Source organism: Spodoptera frugiperda, chromosome 9, assembly GCF_023101765.2.
Source record: "Spodoptera frugiperda isolate SF20-4 chromosome 9, AGI-APGP_CSIRO_Sfru_2.0, whole genome shotgun sequence".
NCBI lineage: Eukaryota > Metazoa > Arthropoda > Insecta > Lepidoptera > Noctuidae > Spodoptera > Spodoptera frugiperda.
Genome location: NC_064220.1, coordinates 4482244 through 4501956, shown reverse-complemented (window position 1 = coordinate 4501956; position 19713 = coordinate 4482244). Strand labels below are relative to the sequence as shown.

At 41.1% G+C, this 19713-nt stretch overlaps 1 protein-coding gene across 2 annotated transcripts in view; it reads left to right on the top strand.

Moving 5' to 3' along the window:
- Nucleotides 1-19713, top strand: part of LOC118270884 (GAS2-like protein 3) — a 57299-nt gene that overhangs the window by 23087 nt on the left and 14499 nt on the right. For both annotated transcript variants that reach the window (XM_035586658.2, XM_035586659.2), the window contains exon 2: nt 8741-8786. The gene's annotated coding sequence lies outside the window, so the exon portion shown is untranslated. The remainder of the gene's footprint in view (nt 1-8740; nt 8787-19713) is intronic.

Below are 19713 nucleotides of genomic sequence, written 5' to 3'. Positions count from 1 at the left end.
TTGAGTTATTACAAGTAATTGCTACAAAAATCAGAAACATTGCGATTTCGAAAGCGAACAGCGAGCCCATTCCTTGTCCAGTGTGATATCGAAATAATAGACGTTGAAAATGAATTCGCCACACAGTATTACAAAATATGTATATTAGTGACATTTGACAACCCTAGTAATTAGTACATTGACATATAGTTGTCATGCAATTCGAACGATTTCTTTCTCAGGACAGTATCATTCGCCACACGTATCGGACACTAACTCGATTCATATCGATACTAGACCGTAGTGTATCGATTATGTCGGCTCGTTACACCGGTCCACTTGTACTCTAAACTGTCCATGTAACGAATTTATGTGTTTGTGTATGTTTGCTTGTTAGTCTGTGTGTTCCCACGATAGCTTTGTTAAACTACTCGTATAATATTTATTTGTGGTCAGATTGTAGATACGCAAATTGGAACCTAGCCTATACAATATAAGATAACAATTGATTTGCATTATAGTTAGGACTACTACCGTACCGAACTGTTAAAGCTGGCTAACACATTTCGATGATGAATTCAATCAAAGTGACCATCGACAATATTGGAGCACTATTCTAAAAAGGGAAATTGAATTTTGATTCAATACAAATGGAGCATTGTAATAGTTCGGTTTAAATTCAAATAATTTCCGCGCTCTATTTGCGCCCGCATTGGTGATGGCGGGGCCGCCTGACCGACTCGGTACTCGAACCTATACATAACGAGACAATTTCAGCCACAAATTTCACCGTCCACCACCTTTGTTTATAAACACCGAACAAAAAGTTAGAATGCGCCCGCGCAGACATAGAAATTGTGAGCATAGAGCATGAAATTCGGACAGTAACGAGAAGAAAGCAGCCAATCATGACGCGACACTGGTTTCTTATTTACGTTGTTACGTGGACGCACTCACTCACTGACGCATCATTACTACGACTGTTTAATTACGATGCTGGGCAGCCACATCTGAATCTCCACATACTCGAATATCTTCACAAATCAATCTGCCACAATGTCGTCTTCTATTTAAAAGTGAGTACTTGTATGTAGAAGCCTACATAACACCAAGCGATGTTGATACAAATTGTACAACAACAGATAATTAACATTGAAAGATAATCAATTATGAAATTAAGCAAGAAATTGTTTATTGATTACTAACCTATTTATTATGCAAAATAGGCAATCAAGTAATTAATTCGTCGGCGATTAGTAGCAGGCGTAATCTAGTTAGGTGCGCGCGCGACAGCCGTACCGACTCTTTGCTAATTAATTACGAAAAATGAAAAACTACCAGTTGTGGCCGTAACGCCAATCATGGCACAATTAGCTCAGTAACCAGTAGCCAGTAAATATTGTGCAGATAGTAGGCAGGCGTGTACTTCACTTACCGTAAGCTAATTACATGAGCTGCTCGCTTTGATTACCACTTATTGCCGCCTAAACGCTCTAGTTGTGTATATGATGAGTCTATATTATGTATTACTTGCCTAGGTGTGTAGGTGTGTAGGTAAAAAACCTAGATATAATTGTCGTAATATAAACTAACGCTTGTTTAAAGTTATTTCTATCAGTTATACCTCCTGACGAGGCTGTACTCCTGGTACTAGGCTAGTCATAACTTTCGAAAGTAATAATATTTTATTTCATTTGTTTTATAATTTTCCATTCGTTTTGCTATCTAGGTTACTATCTTCAGGAGTAACTACTGCACGCTGCGATTTAGTTTTATTTAAATTGTAAAATTAAAATGATCACAAAATACATACATTTGTGTTCAAATATACAGTATGAACAAACTAATCAATGTATTAGACTATGTATTAGACCAGATCTTGTCTTGACTGACTGACTATTTATAAATCAATGGATAAATCAATCCTGCACAGCATGTATATTATGGCAAACTCTTCTTTTGTAAAGGAGACAGCAGTGGAGCCTGCCCAGGCGAGGAGTTTCATAAGGGTTCTGTCACTTTGAGGTCCAAAAAGCTTATTGTGCTGAAGGACAAGGTTGTAGCACAACTGAATTAATTGTATCATAAACCAAGTATGAACTATGCTAGCAAATATATAGCGGGCCAAGTTACGTGTGCTACAGACAGCAGAGCAGATAATGTATGTATGTGTGTCCAGTTATGTAAACGTTTCAGTGGTTTCCACCGCGTTACATATTTTACGCGAGTTATTTCGGTTCTTCCTCACGTTTTTTGGGTTAAATTTTAATTGCGAGCAGTTGTAGTGAAACGTGAAATGTTAGTGTTTCCTCATCGGCCGGTCACTCACTCGAGACAGCGGTAGACAGCTATGTAAATAAACATACCTACTGCAGTGATAATATACAACAGACAGCACGTCACGCTATCCCCATCGTCAATACATTTTCGATCATATATTTTTCCTATAAAGTTAAAAATTTAATAAACATCTTTGACATTTTAGGGTAGTTTTATGCGCTCGCGTCTGTGTTTCACACCAAATAGGCATTAGGCAGTTAGTATGAAATCATCAAAAGGGTACCTAATTCCTAATGACTAAGAGAGCTAGCACTTAGGTACGTCCCCAGGACCTAGTTAGTCAAGTACTGGTTTGATAAAAGCCACCACAATAGAACTAAGTAAACATTAAATATCTTCTTGCCTTTGAGGAAAACAATGAAAATATACGAGTACTCACATAGAAGTCCTTCCAACTTGTTTGGTTCGGATTGTCCATTGGAACTAACTGCTTGATTATATATTTCGTTTAGTTTTTGTGGTGTTACATTAAATAAGTGGTTTAGTTCACTTTTACATAATATGGATCGACAGTGACCACTGGCTGGTTACAGTGAATTGTTCCAAAATGAGACAATACTAGGACAAGCTCGCCTGCGCACGCGCATTCGTTACGTTTTCCATTTTCATGACGATTACATAAACTGAATAAATGAATACAACAAGTGCTCTACACAGTGGCTACTCTACTAGTGTCAGCTAGTTATTGACTTAGTTAAACTCCTACGTGATGTAATTGTGCTGTCCTTGTATTAGGTCCATAAAACATCTTATGTAAATTCAAAGTTAATTAAAATTAATTTATCATAACTTCGTAGCGAAAACAACATTAATATTGAAAGTTGAAGGTTCCTCCATTTTTGTCTACGAATGCAATAAAATAAAATGTAATTATGTAGTAAAGCACTGGTCGATATATCGAATATTGTCACGATTGTCCGTGCAGCGCATTCTTGTGTCCAATAATTTCGCAACAGCTTCCAATATGGCGTTACTGCGAGCATTTCAGAGATTAATTAACCTTATTAGCGACGGTGGCGCCCTTGACGGCCGCCATTATCGGGGCTCGTGGTACTTGGGAAAGTGCGCGGAGCACACGAGACGCGGCCGAGAGGTGACGGGCGTGTAGTGGCTAGGTCGAGCTGCAAGCTCTAAGCTTCACGAAGAGCTTTTAAATTAATTACATAGGTATTATGACTAAGTATTTTAACGTAGAATTTTGCGGTTAAGTTACCCTTGTTGTGCTGTGAATGTAAGGTCAGCTTTAAAATCTCAAGACACTCGGAGGCATGTGGAAGGGGCATTAGGTATTGATTCACTAACTACAGGTAGTCAGTAGCCTTAAGATCTTACAAAAGCCTTCATCAAGTACTTGTAAGCATCCGGAACTGCGGATAACGTATCGGGTCCGGCTCAAAGCACGAGTGGGAACGGGGTGGTTTTTAGTCAGTAAGTCTGGCACTCTCTCTTGCCTCAATCAAAGCGAAAGAAGACGTTGGATGATTTTCTACCCTCAAAAAAGTGCATAATAAACTGAGTTCTATAAGTTATTCCACTGAATAAACAAAATGTGAGCATTATTTAGGTAAAGTGTGAACATTCCCGATTCCAGCAGTGTTCTGTACGATCTGCTAGACAGTCAGGTGGCGCATTGTTGATTTTGTTATATTGTCACTGACACACACACGCCATACATGCATTCACAACATACGCCGATGTTCATGTTATGTTTATATTCATTACATTGCCGTATTTATCCCTGTTCACTATTTTATTTTAGGCAGGATAGTCGCTCTCTCTTGGAAAGTCTTAAAAGTATTTCCTAATGAGTCACACGATATCTTGTGATTGGGGAAATACCTTTATCTAGTCGTAAACTTGTAGCAGGATAAACTTAACATGTTTAATGCACATCACGTCATCATTGTGCGTATGTTCTTGTGCAGTTTTATGCATTTATTTGTAAAGTTGTCCTCGGTCTTTCTACATTCTTAATTCTTGTCTGTGCTGTTCTCGATCGTATTTACGTATTTGCTCACTAATATATCGGTTGATCTATAGTTAACTTCCAAGTTATCAAATTAGACTGGTACAACTCCAACTCCATTCTATGTATAACTTCACCTCGTTGTAATAGGCATTTCTCAATAAAATTATCGCATGTTTCCTTTGCTTGTCATCATTATGTACAAGAGTGCGTATGTGATCTAATGATTGTATGTTTAGCAAATTCATCAAGTCATCATACCACGTGTGGGGAAAGTGTACCTGCTGCAGCAATACGTCAAGTCGAAAGAGATGCGATTGTACGGCGCGGAGACCTTGAGGGTCAATTAATGTGGTTTCTATAGAAATTTACCAATACTGATCATGTGAGTTACGACATCGCTTGACGTTCCACGCTGTCATAATGGAATAGGAAGTAATTACATTATGCTGCATGTTTATGTGGTCCTAGTACCTTGCAGATCCAACTCTCGTATGTCGCACACAAACCCAGTAGCTGTCTACATTGAGCTCCTTTATTGTCTTATTTATTGTAAAGGTAAGGGATTAACCTCCCCCCACGATCTATCTCCATGCGTCACCCTGTGTACCTTTGACCGTGTCTTTGTCAACATAATCTTTTTGGGCAAGTATAAGTAACAATTTGTCAAAGTGTTTGCGGTTGGAGCGCCCGATGTGGTGAGGTCGTTGCTCACTACAGCGCGGTGTAGTGAGTTAGTTAGTGTGTGTATTGTATTCAATGCGCGCCATTAATATGCCGCGTATGGTAATGTATGGTCATTTCGCGTCCAATGGCCAAGAATACAAAGCGTGACACGCATTATGTGCTGCTTACCGAATGTGCACGACGCACAGTCTACGGACACCTACTTTACGTATGTTTAAATACATAGTCCTATGTAGTACTACTTATACATAGTCTTGTTTGGCTTGCAGTTTGAAGACATCATTGATCTGCAGTAGTAGCACTGGTAAAAAAAATACAAAAGACTCTCATATTTTTAGATTGAGAGTTCCAAATCCCTTCTTAACCGTAGATATAACTACTACACTAAAGAATAAAACCGTATTCAAATTCAATCAATAAAAAAGTAAACTTAATAAGCGGGAGCAAGTTGACACAATAGAGAAGTCAGAATACCATCAATCATGGACCAATGGGGGACGATTCTTGTGAAAACCGACTAATCAGAGCTGTTCGGTTGGACCATCCATCATTAGCCGCGTCACCTGCTCGGTCGATCGTAATCTCCTGTCCAGGCGTAGCTGTCGGCTTACAATAATTGCGTGTTATGATCTCACCTGTTGCACTGCCCCCGGCAACACTTACTACTTACATGTGACCCTCGTGTTGGGCATCCCCTCCATTAACCAAATATTGGATTAATCGCTTTATCCATGTTCGTGTTGTCACTATCTAAGTGGGGTGTCTCGCGTTTGTTTGGACACTTCCTCCTTATTACACAATCGTTTACTTTTTCTTTATGTTAAATTGAATTGGTGCTTTCTTTCTCATCAATATTAATTGATTTTGTTATGCAGTTATTAATGAGAATTACGCAAATATCTAAGTTATTCGCAAGGTGAATGTGGATCACGTTAAATTCAGTTTTACAAAAGTAAGTACTTGACTGTTATTGAAGCTCTTGATGTTATCTCGCGGAGCTGCGTGTCGCGTGCTAATTGGAGCCGAGTGCAATTACTGGCCCTGTGGATGTGCTGGTCATCACACGAGAGACTCGTTAAAACTTATGACTATTGCTAAATTCAAGGATTGCTGCAATGAAGTCTTTTTATTTATCGGTACATCGTTATCTAAATGTGTTATTGGATTAGCAAATTAAATCAGGTATTTAGAATAATATGTGTATCACTTGACATCGGTGCATATTGCAGTTTGCAAGTAACGCACATGTAGTGATCGGATCATCGAACACCGGTGGAACGGTACAGTGCGGTGCAGTGCGAGTGCCGGCGGCGGGCGGCCGCGACTGTACAACGGTTTCACTCTCGACGCGCGTCACGGTCAAGGCGAGCACCGCTATCGGTGATTGTACCAGTGTACCGGCGAACCAGTGTCCATCGTACTATATATTTACCGTTCACAGACAAACTATATCGTGCACTACATCCCAGTAACTTGGAGTTATTGAACTTTTGCACATTGAGGATTTTCAGCACAAGTTCTTTAGAAAATGTATTTTATAGCTCTTTATTGCTTCTACATATATAGTAGATTTAATAATTCTATTTGAAATGTATTCTGGATGGTTAATAATTTACTAGACAACCTCCTAAACTAAAATGATATCTAAATCACCTCAGCTAAATTAATAAATCATAATTTTATTGATGTGTAATTACACTCTTCAGACTATTGTTTAGCTATCTACTCGAAAACTGATTTACGGTAAACGAGCTGCAGTTATTGATTGACCCGTCACTAATGACCAATGAGCAAACACTGGCCGCTACACCGCAGTACAAACACTCGTCGTGTCGTGCGTGACAGTGCGCACGCGCCTGTTTGTTTAGTTATTTGTCTGGTGCGCGCGCGCCGCGGTCGGGTCACTCCACATTTATCACAGCTTCCGACCGATCACTATGCAAATTACTGTTTAAATATTCATATTTAGTTTGTTTATGTATTCAAGATGGTGTAATGTGTCGCCGCTAATGTGTCGCGTCTACTGTTTGTCAGCACTTGTGTCTCCGAGTACTAGGCGCACAGGTGACGGAAGAAAGTAAATGGTAGAAAGCTGAACTAAAGGATTTCGACTGAAAAATTGGCTCTTTGATGTAATGGGTATTCCATCGTTTTGGAAATTTTTTTAAAGTGCCGAGTGGGAATATTAATGTCAACTTTTGTTATTTTGTGCAAATTAAATGGAAAGTGCCATTATCTACTTACGTACCTACTTATTTAAGTACGCTTTTTGTTTTTAGGTTTTGTTCAGTAAAAATAAAAATATCCTTTCACATAGTTTACTACGTGCGTACATGTATCTCAAGTCAACAAGTTCCGCATATCGTATTGATTAAATAATTGATTAATGGTACTGGACACACGTAAGGTGTTACTTAACATTACTTCAAAACATCAAATTCTGATTGAATTCTAGAAAGCAGACATTTATTAATATATATTAATAATGGTAATTTTATTAACGACAGTCTGACAAATATTAGTTCCTTGCAGATTTATGTAAGAATCTAAGACTTTGATAAATCTCGTGAAAAATTACCCTTAATTAATTTAATGGAATAATCCTGGACACAAATCGGTCGTCCAACGAATAAATAATTATAATTAACTGGAGGAGATCGGAAACGCTCGGGTCGTAGCGAGCAATCGATTCGTTATCTAACAGTTAAGTATCGAGACTATTCGAGTTTTCCGATTGCAATAAACATTTCCATAATCCTGTATGTTTCCCGGTTGGGCCAGTCTGTAATCCGATGAGGAAGCGAACTCACGACGCAGTTACATCTAGCGTCTAGCCAACGTACCAGGAGCGCAGCACACTGGAGGAGCTAGCATTATTATTTTACTTTAACACTTACTCAAAACAAATGAATGGCGGGTGCAACAAGTGTTGAAACTAACTTTTAGTTACTATTCACTACAACACCGCGATTTGAATGATTGCGCTGAATTTGTGCACGGTGACGTCACTCGTTTACAACGAATTAGTGCCCGTGCATACTGAATTTTCCCCACCGAGCCTTTCTACGCTTCATGTTAATGGCTCAACAGGTGTCGAATAAGCTATGCTAAGTGTAAGCTAAGTAGCTAACCTTGACTTTCCTTAGCGTTTATAAACAAATAGTATTAAAGTGAAGTAAAACAATCTTGACTTGAGTTATGTACGGCGGCGTGCAAACAGTTAGCGGAGCAGGGTCGTGACGGTGTGTACAGTCAGCACACTTGTTTGGTATGCAGGTAAGAAAATGATTGTTTCAGTACAGAGACAGTTAATAAGGTTGGTTACTGAGCTGACCAATGCAATGATTATAATACAAAAGATATGGCTTTGTTAAAAACTTAGTGTAACAACGTAGAGCAACACAGGCCACTATGCGTAACAATAGCTACCTACTGTCTCTGCACTGAGTCAATTTCTATTTCCTTACCTGCCTGAATAACTGTGCTGACGGTACACAACATTATCAGTGTAAACGATATCGGCAGTGGCATTAGTGGTTAGCGAAATATCTGCCGCAGCCATTGACCGGAGAAAGCTGCGGCTCTGGTTTGATTCACGTCGCGGCGCCGCGCCCGGCCGCCCGGCGGTGGGTGGGTCACCCGCCCCGGAACACCGCGCACCTTGCTGCTGCAATCAAAACAAACATTCTTCCTATTTATAAACTTGTAGTTTTAGTATATACACGTTAATGAGACAATATTGTAACGTACTTCGTCTGTTTGTTTCAGTTCACCGTGGGTTGTAGGATGAGACAGACATTAGTTTAAGAAATTGGTGAGTACTTATTTTATTAATTACTTAGTATCCACACAGTTTATATACTGAATATAGTTTACAGTTCCTCACACAGTGAGCGTTGATCCGACAGTAAGGAGATTTCCACCACGCGATCCATTAGGCATTAGACACAGACACACAGACACACGGCGGGAAAGTGCTCCGAGCTATAATACTGCTGCCCCACTTGGCGAGAAATTACTATTATGTGGAATATGGGGCAAGTGAGAGAGTACCACTGATACAGAGACTGACTCAAGGCACCTCGAGGAATCCTTGTAGAGGTCCTTGTGTTGTGGAGGCTGGTGTCGTGACAGACGACAAGTAATTTGTCACTTACTTATCACGAAATTATATCAGTTGTTCCACTTTTCAATCATTGCCTTAAAAGCCGCCAACAGCATAATAAGCCCTTTTTGTAGCGTAAACAATGGACGCATTAGGAGCAGAGGTCGATTACATTACACAGTTTAAGTAACGTGTAGCGACCAGTGAAGTATAGTTGTAGCACGTGCTAGTGACCGCCGCGCTGCGCCCGCGCAGCCACGCTTACTATCTGCCCCGCTATGGCCAGTCGAGGCCAGCAGAGCCCTTCTCGGAATGCGACCTCGCCACTGTTTCAGATAATGTTAGATAATCGTGCAGCTATTTACCCGACAATGGAACAATACTTACTGCACACTGCCCAGTGAGTCATGCGACTTAGATATTAGGTAACTAAGTTAGTCGGTCTAAGTAATCCAGTCAAGTCATAATATTATGTATAAAGAAAGTACAACAAATTGGAATAACACATCCATGTCAGTCAACAGAAGATAACGGATCTCAGTGTATAGAGTATCAAATGACGTGAACTCATAAAGGTCCACATTTTCCGAGTGTGCTGTAACTATGAACTCTCAAACTGGTCGACTAGCAGGCTCACCAGGCAGTGTGGGAACGGGCACAGTGCACGCACGCTGTGACAACTTCCACAATTTGCGACAAACGAGTGCATTTACTGCAATTAAACTTAAAAAGGACGCTTACGTAAGTAACGTAGCGCTGCGCCCATTTCGAGCGGAATTGGATCTTGTTACGGAACTGGGCGCGCTGTCCAGCGGCACTCTATACATCGGTGGATAAAGGCGAGAGTCCTATTCTAATGTAGCGGTGTATTGGGCAGCTTTCTACGCGCGCCCTGAATACGGTAATGTTGAGTTTATCCGCTTATCGCTGCCGCAATGGCCGTCCGCGCCATTTTGGGCGGCGACGCTCCGAGCGCTAACTCCGACTGACGAATTACTGACATTTATTATGCTTGCAATGAGAAACGAGGGTTCAGAAGTGCAAACAAAAGGGAGTATCATAATTTAAAATTAACAAACAAATTATCTACAATGGTTTCAAGTTGTGCTCCAAATTACCAAAATCCTAATCTGTCCTGACCGATTTGATGCGTTTATTGATAACTTACGCACGTGGTATTTTTCACAAAGGCACCAATTGTCCTCGACGAAATAACAATTTGAGACGTTATTGATAAATGTGTAATTTAGAAATACTTAAATTAATTAATGTTTTCTTAAACTCAATGTCAAGTAGAAGATCGTGGTGGTGCACGAAGGCGCTCGTGACAGCCGGCGCCGGCGCACCGCTGCTAGTCAACCTTTTGTTCCTCATTATCTATGGTCTATGGTAGTTCAGCATCGCTCTCACTTATTGTCATAGGTATCGGCCTAACAACCGGAGCATGCGCGTGCGCACGTCCCACGATTTATTGTTATGAACTTACCAAACTATTTTAGATTGGAAATCGCCGCGACATGGCGCTTAACTAGCAACTAGCTTCGTTGCTTAAGACTTTCATGGTTTTTAAAAGAATTCCTCCTTTAACTCGATTTTTGTCATTTTCTACAAGTATTGAAGTCCCGTTGGTACCAGTACGATTTACCTCTGATTTAGTTCCTTTACTTATCAACTGTTTTAGTTACATTACTTGTAACGATCCACTTAATAATATAATATTTACCAAATCAATCCTTAACCACCTACAGTGACGTTGACTGCTCAATCACTTGCCGTGCATGGTGTTGATGGAAGTGAATCGGTCGCGTACTGGTTCATTACTCGCGTTGTGATGGAGCACGTCACGGCTGTCAGCGGGTCAAAGAGTCAGCGCCGGCGCCGGCAGCCGGACCGTGGCCGTTACGTCACCGTGTCCGGGAGTACGGTACTTAGAGTAGTGATACGGCTGCTACGTGCCGGGTTATAGTCTGCTCGTGATGTCACTGAGAGCATTTATGTCATTTGCCGAGGATTTGGTTTCTACTTCTTATTGGTTCTTGGTTTGTATACCAAATAGTAAGACAGGTAGACACTTAGCTACAATGAACCTGAGTATAATGAGGCGGGGGATCGTTTAACTTAGCAGACACAACTGACAGATTTCATATTCCTACTAATGTGACCGTTAGGCAGATTCCAAAAGCAAATAATTGTATCCTAATTACTTTACCAACAAATCAACATGTGTAAAGTGTCTGCACCGAATCTGAATCACGACATCACGAGTGAGAAGCGCGAGAACCCAGTAAAACAAAAGCCTGTCAATCATCACGTCACGCAACGCTCCGTGGAGTGCACGCGTGACGCTCGCTAATCCCCATGTGAGTGGGCGGTGCCATAGTGCCGGGAGTCGAGAGCTCTGCTGACCCAGTTGCCCCTTTGAACTCAATGTTCGCTATTCCCTAATTGTGACGAGTTGCTCACTCGGCCTTATCCGCAGGGCTGACGCAGTGCAATGACTTAAAGTCGATTTCTGTGATGATTTATTGTGTCTATTTTAAACTTTCACCAAAATGATCATTTTAGCTGACACGCAGTGTAGTGTGCAGATCACCTCACGAAGCTTCATTTAGAAAAGAAGAATCCGTATTGATTTCTTTAATCTTTAAAGTATTTTTTCTTTTCATATTTCGGTTATTACTTAAATTAGCCAATTACGTACACATCCCTGCACTGTGAGCAGATGTTGTAGCGTGTGACGCAATAATGTTCCGCTTTCCGTGCTAAGTGTGTTGCCGCTGACGGTACCACGAGCCGCCCAATTTAATTACTGCTGCACTTTCTCGCCACACACGCACTACGCGACACGGCACATCTTCAAACTGCTCTCAAAGCAATTCAACAATCAATCCATTTCATATAAATATTTACCAGACATCTGCCTAGTTACGATAGAGATGTACTTTTATGTAATGTAAATGTAAGTTACGATAGGACTCGTTTGCAAGAGTCTAACTATCCAATTCACGTTGCATAGAAATCTAAATTCCTCCCTGAATGACACTATGTAAAAAGTGTAACTGCTTTAACCTATAATGAGAAAACTGGTAGAGAAACAAGAAGGACACGTGCACGTGGCCCGGTGCCTGCTATTATCCAGCGAGTGGCGACGGTGTAGCTGTGTAAGTGTATAGTACGGCTGTCTCCAACGTTTAGCGCGAAATCTGTCTCGTTTCCAATTCTGTCCGGTGTGCCGTCACAACACAACTATTAGAAAACTCCTCGCACTCTCTCTGACAGCGGCGAGACGTGGAGAGCTGATGGACACCAGATAATGCCACACTGCGCGCTGCGCGGTGCTTTCTTAACAATTAGTGCCGTGAAAAACTGTTGAAAACATCGACGGCTTTCTAAGTGAACAGCTTCGATCTGTGGACATTTGCAGACTGCACGTAACGTTACACACATTCTTGATGAACTGACCAATAACGGCCAAGGCGTTCAAAACTGTTAACGTCAAAACGAAATTTAACAAAACTGTGATTGTAAACAGCACACGCCGTGTTGATTAGATTATAGAGTGCAGTGATGGCATCTCAACACAACGTTTATGTGAGAGCACGCAGCGAGCAGCGACACTCCGATATTGATGTCAATTAATTCAGCATCGCGACTAGCATTACGATCCGGTGATTACCATTTGTGGTACAAGGCAACACTTAATTCAGACACAAGTCATTACGAATATAAACCACGAAATGTTGACAATCTGCTAGAATTAATTATTGTATTATTAATTTGAACATGGCCGTGGACAAGGCTGCGCGCACGTTTTCCACATTTCATCTGCTATCTATAAGCGATCGTCGATATGGGTCGTTGCGCCTGCGCCGCCTTGTATGGCTAATATTTATGACGCCACTTTATAGTTCAAGAGCGGTACCGTCCGGCGAGTATTCAATTCGTTGCCCTTAGTTCATTTCAACGCAGTAACCAGTAAACACTGGACAAATGGCAATGCCTTTATAAGCAATACTCGCTCGCATTCAATGAATATATTAGCTCACACAATTACTCCGAGATGTGCATGGTCTTCATCTCGTAAATGGGTCGCGTCAAAGCTCTAGTTTACTTGATTGACGATGTTTTGATCGTGCGAGTGGCGGAGTGCGCCGCACGGTCGCATGCTCCCACATCTATTACTCGACAATAAGCTCTAATTAGCGCGGCTCCTGCTCGCCTGCACCGCTCTAGTTTCGCGATCGTATCTGCGAACAATAAAACGTCCTCATCTGTCAGAGATTACATTATTGTGTACAACTTCACTCTATGGCCGGCTTATGTTTGATATTTTGGGTAACGAGGTGTCTATCACCGTATTCATTGATGATATGATTAACATATTGGCTTAAACCCGACTTAACTCGACCTTAATCGGAAATTAATCACGAGCACCTAAAAGTAAGTAAGCCCAGATAGATTACAAAATGTAGAGCACGGCTGCATTTCTTTGCATGACTGTCAATTACATGTGTGTGTCTAATAGGATTAATAACTATATCACTCGTGTTCTGTACATGTACAGGTCTAGATTTCTACAGTACGACCCTGATGCTGCTAGTTACAAGGTCGAAAAACAGCTTAATTATTCCTCGGCCAATATTTGTTACAAAAAATGGCGACAATAAGATACAAAAACATGTGTTGGAGTGTGGCACTCAGTACGGGCGCTGCTTGCGGCGGGAAAAAACGCATGTGTTCAATGAATAGTTCAATTGTTTCTACACACGGTGAATATCTTCCCGGGGGTAATCCAAGCATTGCTGACAGAAATAGCCGCTTTACTTACTGGATTAATTGAAGTAGTTCTTCGCGTCACTTTATGGATTTCGATCAGATCAAATTTCAATTATCGCAAAATACATTTGTAGACAAACACAGCCTACAATAAAGCACATCACATAAGTTCTCCACAGAGTAGGTTTGCGGCACAGAATCACCATTTTAATGCCATTAACTTGCAAAACAATAGCTGCGTCGCTTACTAAACGACCAGGGCAATAGGTTATCGGTTTAACATGCAGTAGCGAGTACCAGGGAAACAACACCAGGTAGAGGTGTCAGGTTTCCTTTTGTCAAGAAAACAGAATTGAAGTGTAAATTGATTTGAACAGAATTGATTGAAACAAATATTAGCTGTTCGAACGTGCGTGGTGAATTAACATTCATTTCTTCTCTCTAGTTGCAGCTGATGATGAATCTCAATACTTTATTTTTAATTTGAATTTGTATCGAGTCCAGACAATCCATCAAGTTCGCTGAATACATTTTGTCAGTCCTTCAGTCGAAAATGTTCTACTTATACGTAAGTTACCATATTGTACCAAAACATCAGGAGCGGTAGGAGTAGTGCCGGGGTCGGGGTGCTCACTCGTCTGTGACGTCACGTTACCCTCCGCAGGGAGTGCACTCGGGTACAAAATATACGCAGCTGGCACACGTCGAGTCACACAGACTCACTAACAAAACAGCTGATCGTTTCAATTTGATAGTTTTTGTTGAGGAGTTACAATTGATTACGCGAAATGCTTTTTTGTTCGTCTACAGCCTACGTTCACCTATTTTTTTTTTGGTCAAATATGAAAGGTTCTTACATAAGAAGTTAAATAATAAATAATAATAGATCGAGGGTAACTTTTACTACATTTGCAAACGGCGTTCAATTCAAAGCCATCTAATTTAGGCTCATATTTGCATAACAAAGTACAGAGTGCTCGCTCATTGTCCGTAATAACTGAGCCACTAACTTTCTGATACAATTATAACTGGCTAAGTACAAAGTTAACTACATCAAATAGATGCAAGTTTGTTAGTTTGTTACGCGGACTCCGAGCATTCGCAGTAAGTGTATGGAATTATAGCAGGCCGATGTTACGAGACCAACTTTTGTGTGAGCAATACTCTGATGGCTGACATTTGTTTACATAACGCTTAAGAAATTAAAAATGGTCCATTACAAGCAAAGGGCTAATCACTGACAAAATAAAAAAATATTACAACCATTAATCTGAAGTAATCACATTAACGTATGGAGCTTAATCGAGTGTACGGTTCAACTCCATAAAGCATTTGTAACCGTAATACCTCACCAGGCGAACATGAACGACTCGGATTTAATTTGTTGTAACACATATTACCGAACGTGTCCTACACACTAATTACTGGCGACCCAATCTGTACGACATTAGCTGTGTAGTGGGCGTGGGAGACAGCAGACAGCGTGCACTCATGTCAACATTACTACGCTGTACAAGTAAATCGTGATGCTCCTCTATAACATGCACGCCTGGTACTTCACTTCACTTTCTCAAATAATTTGCCACCAGATGACGATGTTGCTGAGGATTCTCGTGTACATAAATTCCAACTGGAGTACCTGAAGGTCCATGGACACCTTTCTAAAGTAAAATAATAAAACGTTAATAGTTAACGTGGGTTTCAGAAATAGCAGTCAGTCGAGTCATAAAGATAGCTATGCAAGCCTCAGTGCAGGCGCTGGACATGCAAACGGATGTGACTGAATCTGCGTGTGTGGGAGTTTATATGGTGGACCTGATGTTTACACCATGTACTCTTAATGTTCTATTTTATAGCCACTGAGCTGTAATATTACCTAAGTCAGATCTAGTGAGCTATAAACAGGATGGGACAATGTGTAAAGATCATTAGGTACAAGTTATTGGCGTAATTTGTTTCAATAACTTCCTTATTTCGCTGCTTCACATCGCCACGACCTTTTGTCTACTTTTACACCTGACTAAACGAACATAATCAGCTTTGCCTTGAGCAATAATTTGAGACAATGAAATGAAACGTTTGGTTCCTTCTCAGTTAGTGTAGGTAAGTGTGTCGCAATAGTTCACCTAAATAAACATGATCAATGGATATGGAGCGATCTTTCCTCGGCCACTCTCCGCCACTCTCCGCTAACAGTGCTAACGATGCATTGCTAAAGCTCACACTCCCACACAAAGGTGCGTACACACTGCACGATGTGATGCTGCCGGTGTAATGCCACTAAACCAGAAATACCACAACAGAGCAACCGAATTCGAAAAAAAATATTTTTAAACCCCTCACTTAAGGCTTTTGGTCAAGTTGATAAAATTTTAAACCAGGTAGTTTTTGCTTTCATAGTTCGACGTTTGAGACAAGTCCGATTTAGTTGGTCGTAGTTGTTCTGCAGTTCACGCTGTAGTGTGTGTCCAGTGTGAGGGCGGCCGGCGTTGGGTGTTGCGCCATTGATTGAGTGCACTCGATTCATCAATGAACACATAAAGAGCAGCGGCCGCGGGGCGGGAGGGGGGCGGGGAACTTCCGCTGCAGCGCCCTTCAATGGATACTCAAGTCTATACGAGACGGCGAACACATTTCATAAGTTGGAAATTGAGACTAGTTCATATTTTACCTAATTTCACTATCTATGTTTGGCAGACAGGCAGACTTTCACGAGCAATAAATAAATACAAACAGGTACATCCAATTGTTTAGCCAAGCTAAAGTTTATGCGAATTGTATATCGATTGGTCACGAGATGTCGTAAGAGGTCGTTGAATGAAATTAATAACTTGTCGTGTCGCAACAACTAATTGTTATAAAGTCGACGTGAATGTCATCCTAATGTTGACGGCCGACCTTTGCGGACACGTGGCGAATTCATTAACCTCTCACAATGATCGATTCGATTTTGTATTAGATCATTTATCTTTATATTTAATATCAAATGGCTCGCGTTGATATTAAAAAAGATTAACACATCTACATATAAGGCAGTTCCAGTTATCTCTGGCAACTTGTGACTTGCACCACAGCCATCAATCACCACACGGTGCCCTATTGAAATGGTTTCAAAATGAAAAGTAAACACAGCAAAATGAATTCTACCCCGTCGTCTTAGAGTCTACTGCCAGTATGTTTGTGTTTTCAATTTATATTTGTACGTGGAAGTCCGAGGAGCGACGGTAACCAGAGTCGGGCATTTTTTCTTCTATTTAAGTAAAGTCGGGAGTGAAGCGTGTTTAGTCTAGTTGTTGTAAGCCTGTTTGGAGAGGGGAACACAATGCAGGCAAATGCATAGCTGACCATTTTAACTTTAAAACCTCTATGGTCCATGTCAACATATCAAAACTGAACCACCTCAAATACATAGAACTTAGAAAGCCGTGCTCTTCCATAACCCGCAAAACATATTACGCAGATTGTAAATTGTAATGTTAAGTAGGTAACGGAGGTGACACTTTGGTAATTGCAAACAATAACACCATTGTTGTAGATCCATCAGTTTAGTAAACATCAGACACATCAGCTGCTTGTTGTTTGTAATTATATAATGTACAATTTCCAAGTAACCGTAGTACGAGTCCTTTAATTAAGTAGTACTAAAGTCGTGCGTTGAAAAGTCAATTAATTTGTCAGAGCTAGCTGTGTCGAGACTAGAGACGAAAGCACATCCAAGACATTACGATTTGTTAAAATTGTTTAACAGATATTCAACCTTATCATTTTGCAATGAAGTTCAAGATCTACTTAAAACGATGACAGTTTGGGAGTAGCTCTATATCGCCCGTTGTTCTGAAACAATGTGTGAGTGTCGACGTGCGCTGACGATGAGATCTCTGCATCAATGTCGGTCTGAAGTGGACGAGTGATGTTACTGACGGATCGCATCACTCGCCTCACTCCGGTACGTGCGGAATTTGAGCGGTGGCACTACACTGCCGAGAGAGATTTGAATTGGGTGAAACTGATGCCTGCAGTGCAGCTACTGCAGCTAGTCACGCTGTCACGCGTGACTGGTTCAATGGACATCCTCTGTCTGAAATATCTGGTGAAACTATTCTAGACAAAACTATTGCATTTAGACTTATAGTTATGATAATTTAGCTATAAATTCACCAGGTCAACATACGGACTAAACTTGAGAACAGTGAGGAAACCGCAGAGTTAACCGACTCTGTTGAAAGCGAGTATATGTGTCTTGCGGTAACGGCGCCTACAAACTGAGTGCCGTACTGGCTGTGGTACTGCTCGCACCGCTAAGGTGCGGTGACGCTGACACCGATACCTGAACATTGGGAAATTGAAATGGTTTCCGCACGTTTTTCATTAAAATATCTGGCAACCGATGGCGTCCTATAAACCAGGATTATAGGCTTTATAGACACTTCAATTTACTTATCTAATTGTGAAATTGTTAGATTACAACTAACAACATTTATATCTACTTGTCTGTCTGTCTCAATGCAGATAACGTGTAGTTGAAGCCAGTTGAAGGGGCAACCAATTACATTTCTTAACTAAGTAACCGTGTGATTACCATACACTCATTTCGTAAAAGCCGACCTTTTACGAATTACTGCAATAATGTGAAGCCGATTCGATTACCTCGTGCGGAAAATATTTTCTTTTATGATTGCATACTGCAGTGATGCATGCAGCAGAATTTATATTGCCTTCTTGGTTGTTAGTTCAAATTCCGTCACCAAATCATTGTCTCGGTGGGCAGTACGTCGCGGTCACGCGTCCTGCAAGCCCAGCAGTTACACAATTAGGCATAAAGTGCCGTGTTCCTGCGCAATGTCTGAATGCGACAGGATCAATTGAAGTATCTGCGATCTCTCGACATGATCCGCGCGGATAGGCGGCGCGTCCCTTCCCGGGTCGATGACACGTGCCAGATACAGATACCTCCTGCACGGCGACCAGTCCTCCGCCATGTTGGGCCACTCGGTAGCCTGTAGTATCGGTAGTATCGTACCCACTTGTACATACGTTTACATTTACAAATTCTTGCTAAACCTCCTTTCTTACATTGTAAATAAGTGGACACTTGATCAACTTCAAACAATATTTTTGAGTTCCTGACATTTAAGTATGAAGCCAGCTAGGTACTAGGCAGCCATACCCTCAGGAGACTATCCCCTTGCGTGCGGTTGCTAATCCATATGAGTTTTCTCACAATGCAAATGGCACAGCGTGGCACGCGACGCAGCGCAGTAATGTGATGTCATATATTAACATCATGGGTCCGTAACTACTATGCTTAGAGATGTTGAATTTCCATTAAATCGTAAAAAAAATGTTTAACATTGTGTTAAAGTCGATTTTTCAATTACTTTTTCATTATTGTTCTGACTTCCAAGCTATGTGCTAAACGTAGGAATGTGCGTGCGAGTTGCATTGGTAGCTCGGCTCAGTGGGCTCTGTGCGGAGTGAATGTGATTATCCAATTAAGGAGCGCACAGGAGTCAACGCACCACCGCTCGACGACCAGGCGGCAGCACTCACTTGAGAAATGTCTGCGATGTTCCTGATACCCTAGTCACTCGGGGACAATAACAGCTTCGCATTATTCAATCACTTTGATCCCATTTAATGTTGAATTGGACATTAAGTACCAGTCGCTTGACTAATCGAGTGTTTCATTTGTCTGATGCTTCAGTTCCTCTCAATAACACAAAGATTTTATTACTGACCGGTCTGAATCACTTGCTGCAGATACTGTCAGGCAAGTAACTTAAGCTGTCAATATAAACGTCGTCCCTTGCTACCACCGATCACACAAACGCACCGTGTAAACGGGCTCAAGAGCATCTTA